This window comes from Clinocottus analis, unplaced genomic scaffold, assembly GCF_023055335.1.
Source record: "Clinocottus analis isolate CAN_PGR_092001 unplaced genomic scaffold, fCliAna1.0.p SCAF_22, whole genome shotgun sequence".
Taxonomy (NCBI): Eukaryota; Metazoa; Chordata; class Actinopteri; order Perciformes; family Cottidae; genus Clinocottus; species Clinocottus analis.
Window position 1 is genome coordinate 6,103,822 of NW_027175954.1, and position 15,289 is coordinate 6,119,110.

The following is a 15,289-nucleotide window of genomic DNA, read 5'->3' on the forward strand; positions in this document are numbered from 1 at the left end:
TGGCCCTCGGTGCAGTCTGCAAATCAGTAACTAAGTCAAGAGGTGAACGCGGGCGCTTGGCTGCTTTCAGCACAGCTCCAATCCTGAGGGACACTCCAGGATTTACAAAGGACCAAACGGAGCCAAGCAGCTTGTCACAGTTGGATACACCCACACTGACAACAAAAAAATCTTTGCAAACCCAGAACAAAGCCAGAGATCCCAGCTGAGTGTGTGCTGCCTGTCAGCGTACAAATATATAAACACACACATACACCAATTACAAAATGTTGAAAGTCCAACTTTGACTGCTTGCTTTAAGATATTTGGAGGATTGGCTGCATCCTTTTTATTATTCACAAGACGGGATACACAGGGAGATCTATTTTTGCTCCGGAAGTAGAGCACTAAACTAAACCAGGCACTGCCTCTCAGTGGCTTTGGTGTGGATGCCTGCTAGAAGTTATAATGCTTTGATCTATTTAGGTTTTCTTTCTAGTAGCTAATGTCCACCAGAACTCTGTTTCAGTGTCTGATATGACTCAGCTTGCTTGGCTTGAACTGGATTCCCAACAAAGCTTTCCTTCCCTCCAAAAGTTAATTTCTTTGTCTCTATACACTGTTGTCTGGCTTCCCTCCTTCTCCCACCGCCTCACCTCCAGTCCTCTGCCCTGTAATTACACTTCAGGGTCCTCTGTACTTCTGTCTACTATACTTCCCTCCTGCTTAGTCTCTCGTCTAGCCTGTGCAGTGATGAACGTGGCCAATCAGCCCTGTTGTAGTCGTAGCCCGTTGCCTCTGTAGCTATGTATTTGCTGCCATTTATAGATGGCGAGTTGCTTTTGAGCTTTAAAGCCCGGGGGCAAGACTGGACTCTTGGACAGTGTGACCAGTGTTGTAAAACAATGGGCACAGTTTGCACAAGAGTCATATAAGGGTGGTAGTTAACACATATTTTAACAATTGTTTGTTTTTAATATAGCTTAGCTTTACAAAATGCAACTTGTTTTTTTTGTGTCCACCAAATTGATAAAAGATCATCTTTTCAACAAAACTAGAATATAACAATTGAGCTACGAATCATATGTATGTATATTATAGATATTTAGTCCCATTCCCTGATGCTTTGTCTTACACAACACTAGTGTAGCAAACTTAAATGCACTGGACGCGCAGTGTGTTTTTGTTATTCCCAGAGGCATCCAGTGAAATATGAGAGCTGCCATAGTAGATGGGGTCTATTTGGCGTGACTTGGCAGCCGTATGTGACATTCACCACTAACGACAGCTGCTGGGAAACTCAGGTCTGTGCACTTTCAGGTTCAGACCCAGGCCTAAAGAGTCCTGCCTGCTGTTGAGAGAGAGAGAGAGAGAGAGAGAGAGAGAGAGAGAGAGAGAGAGAGAGAGAGAGAGAGAGAGAGAGAGAGAGAGAGAGAGAGAGAGAGAGAGAGAGAGAGAGAGAGAGAGAGAGAGAGAGAGAGAGAGAGAGAGAGAGAGAGAGAGAGAGAGAGAGAGAGAGAGAGACTGTAAATCAAACGCACTTGAAAAGCCACACCACTATGTCACAGAATAGTCCCAAGAATAAGCCATAATCTCAAGTGTATATTTCCGTTTCTTTGCTGATTTGAGCCCATTCACATTTTCCTGTTTAATAGATAAGAACGTGCAGCCCCAAGACTATAAATTATCAGAGCACTTTTTAAAAAGGTTAAACCCACATCCCTCATGAACTGAGTCATAACGTGTGCCAATAATAATATTCATCATATCATCTGTGTACATATTTCAACTAAATACATAGTGATAATGCTGTAATTACACACATTTAACATCAAACTGAAATTGTTCACAGTTTACAATCAACTTGTCCAACAAAAATAAATATTAACTATTGCTTGGTACTTGTTGCAACTTTGCTATTCATTTAGTATGTATCCATAGCAATGCTAACTCTTGTAGTTATAGTAAAAAATATTGCTTTTATTTGAAAACACAGCTGTAGAAAGTATTGATAGAGTAGTGATATTACAAACTGAAGTTCAGTCTTGATATCGGTTTCATATGTCTAAAACTTTAATTAAGTTGCATTTGACAGTATCGAAACATTATGAAACATTAAATATTGTTATATCTTATTTCTACTGGCGTGGTGATTTTGACATTTTTAAGGCCTCTATTGTCGTTCCATGTCCCAATTTATACAGAAATATGTAATTCTAATACTTTAAACAAAGTGTAAATACACCAAATATAGGATTAACTACCTTCTCCCTTCTACCTTAAGTGAACATGAAGACAAAACATGATTTTTAAAAGTATTTTGTTGATAACATGTATTTTGCTAACGGTTATTCAATGTCAAAAGGTAGAAATGCTGTAATGGCTGTATATGCTGCCAGACGGAGTTCAGACTGCACCCGGCAGAGCTGCGAGTGAAACCTCATCTGTAGCAACTCCTACCAGCGTAATTAGGTCAGATGACTTGCACTCTACTGCCTTTTAAATCCCTCCCGTAAATATAGTTGGACCCACTGCTCTACAAATCTCGGACAACATTTTCACAACTCCGCATTTCAGCTAGCTGTGTAAACAATGAAGATGAATGTCAAAAACATTTCAGACTCTCCGAGAGTGTTATTAAATCCGATAGTAAATTACTACATGCCTTTGTTCTAATTGTTGTTGGTTCAGTTTTTGATGACAATACACAGCCTGAAACCGCTCTGTCGACAAGACTCTCAATGCGCCCACATTTTTCTGATTTAAGGCTGCGTTTAATTATTCCTTAAGACGACCATGTCGACATTTTGAATGTTAGTTCATGACATATGGCGAGCATATGAACTGAGGGAGCTGCCTCCACTGGAGAGGGTTTTGGGAGTTAAGGGGGTGGACTCGAAAGTCTGGAAGGTCAGAATACAGCAACTCATGAAGCACAATGTGAAGTAAAAGCTCGTAGCATGTGTTGTTACCGACTGTTGCTGCTATAGGACAGATGTTAATTCATGTTTGTATCTCACTGAGTCTCTCAGTCAGGCACGTCACACTTGGGATTTATGTCACATGGCACGCTCATGCCAGATACAATGCACCTCACATGGTTGCTTGTGCCTTCTCTCTCTCTCTTTCATTCTATCAGTCTGAACATATGACACTCTCCACCCTGGCTAAGAAACAAAAGGCGCCTGTGTCTGCAGTCATCTTTATGATGCTCCAAATGTACATGTGAGCCAGGTCTTTGTTACATTTTTCTTTTTGGGGGGTTAAATCTTGCTCCTATTCTGTCACGTGAGAAACCTCAGGGACAGGTGGGCTACACACTCTGATCTTCAGAGAGAGAGAGAGAAAATCTAAACAAATAAAACATGAAAGTGAAGTCCTGCAAAAAAAAAAAATACATGAAAGTAGACCACACACACTGGTCAGAGTGCTGTGTTATCTTGACATTTCCTCATTTGTAAAATCAAAGCAAGACGTCTTTTTCTTTCCCCTTGAAGTAATAGTTTTACTTTGTGTGTTTACTTACATGTTGAGCGTTACACAAAATTGATACTCTTCCTTTAGCCTGAACCATAAATATAAAGCTACTCCAGTGACTCTGCACTCGAAGAAAAAGTTCAGCAAATAACCTCCTGTACAACCATTTTAAACGTTTTTTATTAAACAAATACAATATATTGTGTATATCAGAGCTATTAAAAGGCTCTGGGCTAACATTTTCCACCATCTTCCAGTCTGCGCTCAGCTAGGCTAGGCTAACCCGTGTCTAGCTTTAGCTTCATGTTTACCTTACAGACACGAGTGTCAACAACTAAGCGAAAAGGCATACATTTACCAGAAGGTTAACCTTTTCCTTTAACACTGGAAGATCATATAAAATGTTAAGGTGCAGCATTATTTATGATGCCTGTGCACCAAAAAAGCTTTCCCTTGACATTGACCCAATCGCTTGCATTTGGGGAATATACAGCTTCTGTTTCGGATTAAGCTGTGTCCAACCTTTGTATTGATCACTCAAGGGATGCAGACATATGTGACTTTTATTAGTAGGAATGCAAAAGCTTTAGGTTCTGAGTTAAAGATGTGACTTATGTTACTTCCATAATAACAAATGATGCCGCATACTTAGCGGCGTTCAACCTCAGGTCTAGTTGTTCAGTCAGGTAGAGCAGTGCTGTTTCCTGTTGACGCTCACTGTGGCCTAATCACTACTCTGTGACGTAGCGATGGCTGCATCACATGACCGCCTGGAGCAACAGATCTCTGCTTTCCTTCCCTCTTTTTGGTTTCCCTTCTCTTCATGGTTGAGCAAAAACTGTGAAGCTCTGCAGGTACAGCTTGCAGAGAAATGAAATGCCAAAGATCTAATTATTTTTTGTTTCAATTTAATACAAAATGAAAATCTCCTTAAATGTAAATGGGACGCAATGAAGCAGTTACATTTAAATGTTGTAGCAGTCCATCTTCTCCAAAGTGTTTGCGGGTTGTCTGCAAATCCTTCCCGAGAGAGCCTCCTCCCCCTCCTTCAGAAGAAGGATCTGTACAATCTGCATTGTTCTTTATGTCTAATGCAGGACAGATGTGGCCGACTTGTGGAGATTCCCACTGCAGCAGTTCTTCAGCATTTTTATGTCTCATTACTTTCTCTTCATGAACTATGGCACATTTCATCATACTATATACCTATGTGATGCAATTATTTGCATTATTTTATTGAATTAATTTGTTATGCATTAACACAATAAAGCAAGAATGCCTTACGCATATCAGTTTGAGTAAAGTTTTGCTGACATGGATTAAATGTATTTTTGAAAATTATTAGAATTATATAATTCTATGGTTATGAAGTGTACAACAGGCTGTGTGGAAATCTAAAGCCTTAATTCTGGAGTACAATTTGTATTATGTTGTGAGTGTACACACGCTCTTGAAGGGAATATTATTACATGTTTAGATTAATCTTTCTGCTAAGGACAGCCAAATCTCCAGATATTACATTTTTGAGAGTTCTGATTTTTGATCAGCTGCTACTCGATCAGAGCGATCATGGACCCACACTGTCATTAACTGCACTGCTTCACGTTGTAAAAGTGAACCCACACATCACCGAGTGATTGAAACAAAGGCAATGAAATGAAGGAACATGCCTTCACTCACTGTTACAATGATTAGACAGCCAAAGCAGCATGTGTACACATTCAGTGTTAGCTTGTGAATACTGTAACTAATTCCTATAACTCTCCAGGTAAAGAGTATCCCGCATTATTACAAAGTTTTACCATGACTAGCTCGAAATCCACAAAACCAGCCTGACAATGAAGAAAATATGAAATGATTGCGCGAGAGTCTGTGGAGCAGAGCCGGTTACTAGTCAGACCTGGTCAGAGAGGGCTGAAGGGCCAGTTGGTGAATCCTGATATCTGCTGGAACTCTGGGGTTTCAGTGTGGGCCGTTTTACCTTTTTCTGAAAAGACGATACACCTATTCAACGATGAAGCGACTAAACAAGAACTAAAGCACCAACCGAGAATTCTGCATTTGGAGAGTAAACTTACATAGTCAAGCAGAAACAAAGACAGAACTGGAGAAATACATTGTGTTTGAGGACAGTCACAACAAGCGCAGTTCTTATTTGGTTTTACTAGAGCTCCCTCAAGGTAAAAAGATACACCGAGAGAGGGGAAAGATTAACTGGCACCATGATCATAAGCTATAACCGAGTGCTTATAGCTATAATTAAGATCAATGTCAGCACTAATCCAAGATTGTTTGATAGTGCTGTTCGGGGGCTCAGGAAGCAGTGGACATGACAAATAAAATATGTTAACTCATAAAGACCCCCAAGGTCTGAGGGCTATAGGAACCGGTGATTTGTGGCAACATTTCAACGGACGGTTTTGTTGAGACTATTTTTCAGGGGCGAGGCTGGCTGAACTGTTGACAGTTTTAACTTGACACGGTTCATATAGTGCTCGCGTTTGAGGACATCACATGTTTTAGTGGTTTAATGCTTGTGCTGTTGAGCAATACCGGATGAGTCAATGAATATGAAGGAGGTTTGAGCCTAGTGTGAATGGTGAAGGTGACATTGGTATGAATAACTCAAACATTGTGTAAGGGATAGACCCCGCCTCTGTATCTTTCTGATACAACTTGTTTAGCAGGTTGTCTGGGAAAACGGCAAACACTGACAAACAAAAACACCCATCTAGTATTACGCTACACTTCCACTTTATCTACTGGAATCAGTCTGACCTGCTGAAATTGTTCTTCTTTAACTAACTTTCATATTATAACACCAGAATATGATCATTTGGCTCGCACTGAAATCACCACAAACAACCGGTAATAACAGGCCAGTGTCGTCGATCAAATCTATAAACCATAAGCGTTTCCTTCAAAGCGACTTCAGTGAAACAGTGACTTTACTCAGAGCCGACCGTAGACTGTTGAACAGAAGAGGTAAATCCTGATAGCACACATCAGTTAAACATTAGGTTGGACTCCATGAACCTGCTAGTTTTCATTTTCTCAGTTCAATCAGCACAACCTGAAGAGAAACCCTGCCAGAAAGAAGCACACTGTGCAAAGCTTACACGCAGAGTCTAAACCTTTTTCTGTGGCTTCAAGCTGCATCACATTGAGACTCTAATTAAGAAATGGGCTTCTGAGCGTACAATCCCACTAACCCCTCCCCCCCCCACCACAATGCTGCTCATTCACCAGCCTGTATCTTCTCCCCTCTAACCCTTTGTCTATGCAACAGTCAATATTATCTGACTAACTTGATGAACTGTGCACAGAGCAAAGTTAATTTCTCTCAGAGTGCATTGTAGCCATGGCGACCATCTTATGAGCGCTGCGAAAGCCCATCTGGTCTAAACATTACCGCGGCACGGCTGACTGCAGAATAGGCTGCTTTGCTACGGTGTGCACATGTGCTTTATGCATTGAACCTGCCAGTAAATCAATAATGCCACATATTCAGGAGCTTGCATTTGCAGATCAACGCCTTTAATAATGCATTTTTTTTCTTCTTCAAAACATTTAAGAATAAGATAGTCTTTGTGTTATTTTTTAGCTACAGCATGCATTGCTAGAGCTTCACCAATAAAGATGTTGTAGTTGCTCTTAATAAAAAGGGTCGGGAAAGGAACTCTTTATATACATCTTTTCATCCACTGCAATCTAGCATGAAATTAAAAATTCATACAAAAGCCAAGTGATGAGCAAACGTTCGTTCCCATGTTTCGTCAATTCACCCTCGAGCCTGCCAATCTTGCCATGTGATTAGCCATAGGCACATTTATTTCGCAGATATTTCCTTTCCGTTTGCACGATCCAAATACAAACCAGATTCCAATTAAACAAGAAGCGGAGGTGAACAGTAAACAGAGCAAAGGGAAACATTATGATAGGAGGGAAGTTTAAACATGCACATGGCAGTGGAGGAATTCTAAATGCACTCAATACGAGGGCAGATTTCAGATTTATAGAAGACTAAGCTTCAGATAGTGGTTTGTTTTGAACAAAACCGTAGGTAAGTTTGGCAATCTCTACTTTCTTTCTCTTTGTAATCGTCAAACAGGAAGTGACGTCTTCGGCTTATGGCTAAGCTCAATCACAATGTGGTGATATTCTTTCCCTCATTGGTTTTTAAGCAGCCTGACCTAAACCACTGTTGCTAAGCTCCCTCTTTCCCTCCACCGAGTGGGAGGCACATGACTCCCATTGATTAGAAAACACAAATCCTTCTGAGAGAGAGATATTTTCTGCGATTCATGGCTCCAGTGTAAGAATGTATTTTAACACTTCACTGCATTTGTGACACCTCAGAAGGAAGTACAGAGATCAGAAACAATAGTTCTTAAACATGTGTTTTGTTTTAGTGTTCACTTAAAAGGCAAAATGTGTGAGCTTCAGGAGTCGTCAATCATGTTCTGCCATGCGGTTTGCAGTTAAGTGTTTTCCAGCACAGAAACTGTATTTGTTCCTCCCACATCAGTAAGACTCTTCTTTTAGTGGTGAAGTTTCTATCCATTCAGCCCGAAGCTAAAAATCTGTCTTTGAAACATTCCCAGAATAAATACATATATGGATGCAAACCGGTCTGATCGTCATTGAGCACCAGCTGCTGCACTCGCACATTCCACCTCAGAAACCTAATATTGAGCGTGAGCTACTTGAAGCCCTCAGAAGTAGGGAGTGATGTCATGCAGAGCATTTAGTAGGGTTACGCTCCTAAATGACATTCAGGACCAGCTGTCTGTCTTTGTGCGACTATCGCAGACAACAGGGGGCCATGGGGCCTAACCTTTCCAATGACAGGTCTGAGCAGCAAAATGGTCCATATCTGACAGCCATTTTAGAAGAGGGGTTAACGGCCATCAGAAGCAGTTGTTTAGATCACCGTGGACGCCGCTGAGATTTCGGTATCATGACGGAGTTTTGACAGAGACAGCTGACATTGATTCTTTTCAGATATTGTTCTTAATAAGCCAATTTTAACAGAGGATGCAATTTGACAAGCTATATATGAACAGAGCCTAATCTTTTGGTCCTTTTTCCTGATGAGCCTTTCAGGAGTAGACGTGTGACAAAGCCTCCTCACAGATATGATGTAACTGGAACTGACTAACCGGTATACTTTTTGACATAAAAGTCCTCTTAAGGGTAAGATCCTAGCATGACGTTAAGTCACTTTTCAAGATCTCTGAGGCATACTGGCTGCCCGTGTGCAGGTTTACTTTTGCACACATCGTTATATGTGCAGAAGCCTATGTTTGAAGACATTTGGCCTGTTTAGCTGGCAAACAGGCCTGCTTAACTCTTTAATAGAGAAACACCAACACTTTCTTCTGCATAGTTTCATGTTGACTTATAAATAACAATCTTTTTTAAGCCCTTGCTTGCAAGAGCTTTAGCCTCATTTAATTTATATATTGATAAAAGATGTGTTTTACTTATGCAATCAAACAAAAAAGTTTTAATATATTGCATTGCAATAAAAAGGACTACTGTGGAATCTTTGCACACGCTATTTATTTTGATTGAAACCTTGCAAATATTGCAACGCTACAACCTTAAAGGAACTGATAGAAAAGTTGACTACCACTTTTATTTCCTGACCCGTCAATATTCAGACCTTCACCAGCACATGAGCCATGCGCTGTCTGAGCAGCATCAACACAAGGAAAGGCCTGCTCTCCGTCTTGCCATTCTCGAGAACACTCACGCCGTTGTGATTAGACCTCTTGATTTCTTTTTCATTTTATTCTTAACTTCTTGTAGTGTGACCGGCGATAACAGCATTCAAGGATATTGCACAAGCGTACGAGAAGCGGCCCGCCAGGAGGTGGTCCGCCGAGAAGCGGGAAGGGATGCTATTCGCTTTGGAGCGATTACGTAAGATCTCACTTGTGTCTCTCTGTGCTGAATGCCGGGATAGTGTTTGTAAACAGAGCGGCCATGTGCGTGCTCACGTGGAGGAGGCTTTTGAGTCGCTGCCCTCGCTGTCTCACCCCTGAGGTAAACCCTGACATCGATACACGCTCGCAGAGCCATCAACACTCCCTACGGCCACGTGCCACTCAAACAGAGCCTTATCACTAGCTCTCCATAATTACGCCCCGGCCGGCTAGCAATGCGAAGACTGGTGGAAAAAGAAAGCCATGTATTTGGGATTCACAATCATCTGCTGGGGAAACTTTATATGAGACTCATAAAAACCGTATTACTATTACACAATTCCAGTGATGACCAATGAAACCAGTCACAGGCCATAATCACATCAAAGCCTCTTTAAAAAAAGTTGGGCCTTCATAGGACGAAAAGCCGAGATTCTTGACGGCAGTTGGGATGGATCTGGTGTTAAGATCCGTTTTTGAAAACTGACTTTCTTTTGTGATTTGGCTTCAGTTCATTCTTTTGATTTATTTTTAGAGAAGATATGCACATCATTCTTCAACCCGTGATGTTGTTTGCCATAAGTCCAGACAGAGAGAAGTGAGCCACAGAAGACATTTTAAAACAGTCAGCAGGCTTCAGATCAGTTGATCAGGACATTAAGTGTGTGTAAACTTCAAATACATGCGGAAACTCATACAATGCAATTCATTCATCCTAAATAACGTGGCATATAGCGTGAAGTTAAGCTTACCCCATCAAAGCTTATTCAACTGCATCTTAATAGTCTTACTTTGCTTTCATCAACAAGAACATTCTAACAACTGCACACTATTGGTGACCAATTCAGTTTTGAACCGTATGTAAATGTGCAGCTACGATATGACATAAGAATTCGATTGCATGTTTCTGCTTCTCTCCCTCTTAATAGAAAAACAACCCTCAATAGCAGACAAGAGGGAAATCAATATTGCAGAAATCAATACAACACACTCAGTATCTCGCCATTTTGTCTCAGGAAAGCAGTCCAAGCTATGACTAGCCAGTAGGTAGTCTAATATAAAATGTCACTGGGCTTGCTTGTATGTCTCATTTGTGCAACAGCCTCTGGGTGGAAATACGATGCGTGGGCTGGACAGAGCAGGGTCAGAGGTGATGGCTTGGGTAAGGGCTTGGGTATTGTAGGAGCACAGCATTGTTTTGGAACGCTATGGCAACTGGACATTCTTCCCAAAGGTGATATTGTCTCTGCCTTGGGAGTGACATAAAGGGAACTTACGGCCACGACGAAGGAGCAATCCAACCACGCGGCGTTATCTGTAGGTGCGGATAGATGAGAGAAGCTATGTGCATGTGATTGATCTATCTGCCCTTCCCCCATCCAGCTCCCGATAAGCCCATTAATGTTCTGCTGCCTTTTCAGCTGCTGATGTAACAGCAGCCATGCAGAGGCTCGTGGAAACACCTTTAGTATGATTTTGTGCTTTTATTTCTCAATTTTAGAATGTGTCATTGTTATGTAGGTCAGGATTAGCATTTGTAAATCCTTTGTACAGTGCAACTGCACACAAAGGGGAACATAAATTGTACAACCACACTGTGACAACCAATAATAATGTGCTTGCAGGAGCAAGCAATGAACTGGGTTACATGCAATCCATCCAAACTGTGAATTAGATCATTGTGAATTGGGTTGTTTAATGACAAGCTATCAAAAATAGACCAGTTGATACACAACACACAGAACTGCCTTGTTATTGTCTAGTTTGAGCTTTTTGTGTTGTCTTGTTAGCTAAATGAAAACAACAAAAAACACCACTAGTATGACCAAATCTAGTTTTTCACATGAGACACTACATGTTTTCACATAATGAATGGGCGGTGGGATCAACACAAACACACGCACAAAAGCAAGGATCACCTGATCTCATTTAGTATCAATACACTTTATTAGAACTATGGAGAACACCCGTGCTTCAGCACTCGTTCATGTTGACTCTACACAGTCGGTGAACATGCTTCTCACATCAAAACACAGCCATGCCATTGCGTCAGAAGGGTACACAGCCATTGTTGGTTCACAAGTTTCCTCACTGCTCACTATAGTAAAGTAAAAAAGAGATTCTTGCACTAGAAACATCGTTTTCAGTAGAGGGTAAGAGTGTGTGCTGTAGTGTCAGTGCTGCACTCTTCCACAGAAATGCACCATGGGAACACAAACCGTTTAAAACAAATGCTTAATTCAGAAGAAGGAAAGGACCGTTTGGCTGGGATAGAATAATGTTCTCCTTTGTCTGCCATCATCAGCTGTCCGCATAAAAAAGCTTGCTGATTGTCTTCAAGTCATTTGACAAGCAACTGACCTCATTTTGACTTCACTGGCCCTTCACCTTCTCTAAAGCCCCTTGTAAGCACATTATTCACTAAATGTCACAGTTAACAGCAACAAGTAACTTACCAATTCAGAAAAACATAAACTGAATTCCTGCATTGCTTCTGCAGGCAGCTTACACTGTTAAATTACAATGCCCAACTTAAGGTCAGTCATTATTTTCCTCCCTTTACTCTACTTTTTACCTGAGGCCATTCTGTGGTGACATTATGACTGTAGTCAGTAGAATACACAAGCCCAATACACAAACCTAAGTGAGATCAGTTATAATCTAATGGGCCTTTCAGATGTTAATCTTGGAGTAGCACTTAGTGAATTCAGGAAAAAAAAAGCAACAAACAACCTATTAACTATTTGCTAATTGAGATAAGACCTGACGTCCTATAACTAACATCTGAATGTGAATGTTTGATTTAACTAATGTATTTCAAAATAAACTGTATAGTAACACAAACTGAAGGTGTTTACCTCACAGTTAACACTCCAGTATTGTAGTTTTTTCTCTATCTGTGCAAGCCACCATGCTGGTATTCTACACCCATTCCATTTTAAGATGATTACAGATCACACGCAGCCACACGTAGAAAACACAGACACACAAGCTTCTTCGTATTCTCAATGATCTATTTGTCAATAGCTCTATTCCCAAACAAACAACAGTCTAGTTGGTGTCACCTTAAACTGCTTGTGCTCCATTAAAAACATACAGTAATAATACCGCCAAGTGTCGGTTTGGTTTAGTTTTTTCAAAAGAGTTTTGTCAACTTCTTTGAGAAGTAGGATGTTTGTTCTACTGGCAACAATCACCATTGCCATTCTTGTTCCCCTGTTAATGGTGCAGTAGGATAGAGTTTCATTTCCTTCAGAGCTTTCTGACCTTGTCTGCCTTCACTACACTGTGCCACCACAATTCTCTTCTCTTATGCTTGTGCTTGGGATTTGCCTTTGTGTGTGCTTGTCTTTCCGTGGTGAAAGCAATGAAAGCTGATTAACAGACAGAGATACACAAAGCCAGAAGCTATTTCAGCTCTACTGCTGTGCAGACACTATGCACTTAGTGCTGCACACGTCCAGGTTGGACTTTTACTCTCCTACATCTAGTCTGCCTACTGAACAGCACAAACAAACACATACACAGCCACGGATTTGAAAATGAGAATCTACAGGGATAACACTGCCTGCATCCAAACACATTTAATGAAAAATACCATTAATCTGTATTAACAAATAATTACACATAAATGTTGAAAAATGGGTTTCACCTCTAAAAGCAAATACACTCGCACAAAAACACACATTTACACACTCAAAAACGCTTTTTATAAATATTTGCATGCTAAAAAAAAAAGAAGCAAGGCTGAAATGTTGAGGAAAGAAGGAGCATTGTAGAGGCATTTAAATTAAGCTTAAAGAAAAACTACTGGACAAACAGTCTAACTACACCATTTTCTATGATGCATTCAAAAGCAGCTTGAATGTGGAGGTAACACAGAACACACAGGAAAACACGGAAGGTGTCTTTTCAAATTCAGCTGGCAAAAAAAAGAGAAAGAAAATCGTCAGCCATGTTGGAGTAGCTTTATCTAATATCCCCTCCTTATTATGTTGAGTCTTGCTCTTACGGTGGGGGGACATTTGCTGTACCTCGCCTCATACAAAAATACCCAGAATACACCCAGTGTTAAAGGGGAAGAGTGTAGGCAGAGTATTAACACACTAAGCAAATTCTCACCTCCTTTTTACGTCCCTCCACTTTGTAGAAATTCCAACAAACCGTCTGGATCTTCTCTTTAACAAATCCTAAAGGGCAGCCATCTTGCCTCCTTCTGTTCTTCTATGAAACAGACTATCCTCCACATCAATATTCATGGAAACCAGTCTGACGTCGGCTCTCATCATCAGGAGTCCGGGTGTCGCTGTTTTGCCGGCCTGAGAAGCACATTCATATGTGGATCTGGTCTAAGGCAGCAGAAGTGCAGAGTAGAAAATATGTGTCAGATCAGGGGGAGGAGAGCCTTACTTTGCTGGCAAACTCAAATAATCACAAAATCACTTTCCTGCTGAGTCCTTTCCACACAAAGAGACAGGTTTTCTTTCCCTCCTCTGCTCCCTCCTCTTTTTTTCTTCTTCTCTCAGCCGCACACAATAGTGAACACTATGATGGCTGCCCTAAAGCACTGGAGTGGATTCAGTGAGCAGGACAGGACTTTACACCCAGTGCACTTTATGTTGAATATTGCACTGGTCTTAACTGTCTGACTGAAGCCTCCACCCCCTTCCTTCTCTCAGACAGGATGCCAAGTGACTCAGGGTTTTTCCCTCCCTTTTCGCCCTGACTATATTGACTTCCTTTTTTCATTTTCTTTCTTTCTCTGTCATTGGTTGCAGAAGTTCCCCTGTTGTGTAATAGCTCTCATTTTGGAGAGCCTTACAGCAACAATCAGAAATGACCAGTTTGGAGTCCAACCAGTTGAGCAGTGCATTCATTTCCAACGGCTGCGTCTTAATTTGGCACACCTCAGAAGGCTGGCTGTCTCATTTTTAGAGCGTAAGACAACTCTCCAGCCTGCATACAGGCAGCGTAGTTTGCTTCATGCGTCTGCCAAGATTCACCTCCTGTTGACACTGGCCACGTGTGCCTGAAAGAGATAGAGAAAGGAGTGTGAGAGACGAAGGGACTTTAAAGAGGGATTTAAAAGACTAATTCAGCCCATGAAGGTTGTTTTGTACAATCACACAAAAGCATTCTGCTTACGTTTTTGTTGTGTTTCTGTTTAATGTCCTCATGCAGAGCTGTACGTCTGAGGTTTAGTTTGCAAACTGAACAAGAATTTAGGTTTTACATCTTTGATATTAAAGTCTAAAAAGCAAATCTCATGAACTGGTTCAGGGATCTTTGCTAAAAAATGTAGAAAACAAAACTTTTAAAAATGTTTTTTTGTAATTTTATATGTTGACATTAAATCATGGTCATAACTTTAACCACAATGTTGGATAGTTAACGGCAACCCCATTCACTTGACTATTTAATTACTCTTTACTTTACGAAGAGGCGGGTCTGAAAATAATCTGCCTTTAGCTGCAGTTCAGGCTTAAATAGAGACCCCCACCTCTTTCCCACCAGACCCTGCCTAGCTGCAGTGGCATTTGTTGACTCAATAGTTTCAGGCTCAGAGCAGAAAAGGAGATTTGTTTTTACACAAAATGGGGGAGGGGGAAAAGGCAGAGAGAGGAAGGAGGAGTCTTTCTTGCTGCAACTCAGATCCTGTTAAGACAAAATAGAGCGTTTTTTTTAGAGCTCCGTCTTATTTCTTCACATAACTTGGTTGTTACTCAGGTGTAGAAGGTTGTTGAACTGCCTTTGCTTTTAAATCACATAACACAGTTGCAATTCAGTCAAATTGGATCATTCTTGCTGCCAAACCGCTTTAAACTGATCGCAAAGGAGTATAGGTAGAAAAAAGAAACTGAAGGAGTTTTAAGCTTTGAGATGTTAGTTGTGAAAGGACCTGC

At 40.9% G+C, this 15,289-nt stretch overlaps 2 protein-coding genes across 4 annotated transcripts in view; one reads left to right on the forward strand and one right to left on the reverse strand.

The window, feature by feature from the left end:
• ppa2 (inorganic pyrophosphatase 2) overlaps positions 1–15,289 on the forward strand; it is a 48,352-nt gene that overhangs the window by 18,799 nt on the left and 14,264 nt on the right. The gene's annotated exons all lie outside the window — the stretch shown is intronic.
• Positions 1–15,289, reverse strand: part of tet2 (tet methylcytosine dioxygenase 2) — a 145,529-nt gene that overhangs the window by 14,101 nt on the left and 116,139 nt on the right. Inside the window, exon 5 of the mRNA XM_068588500.1 lies at positions 13,509–14,415. The gene's annotated coding sequence lies outside the window, so the exon portion shown is untranslated. The remainder of the gene's footprint in view (positions 1–13,508; positions 14,416–15,289) is intronic.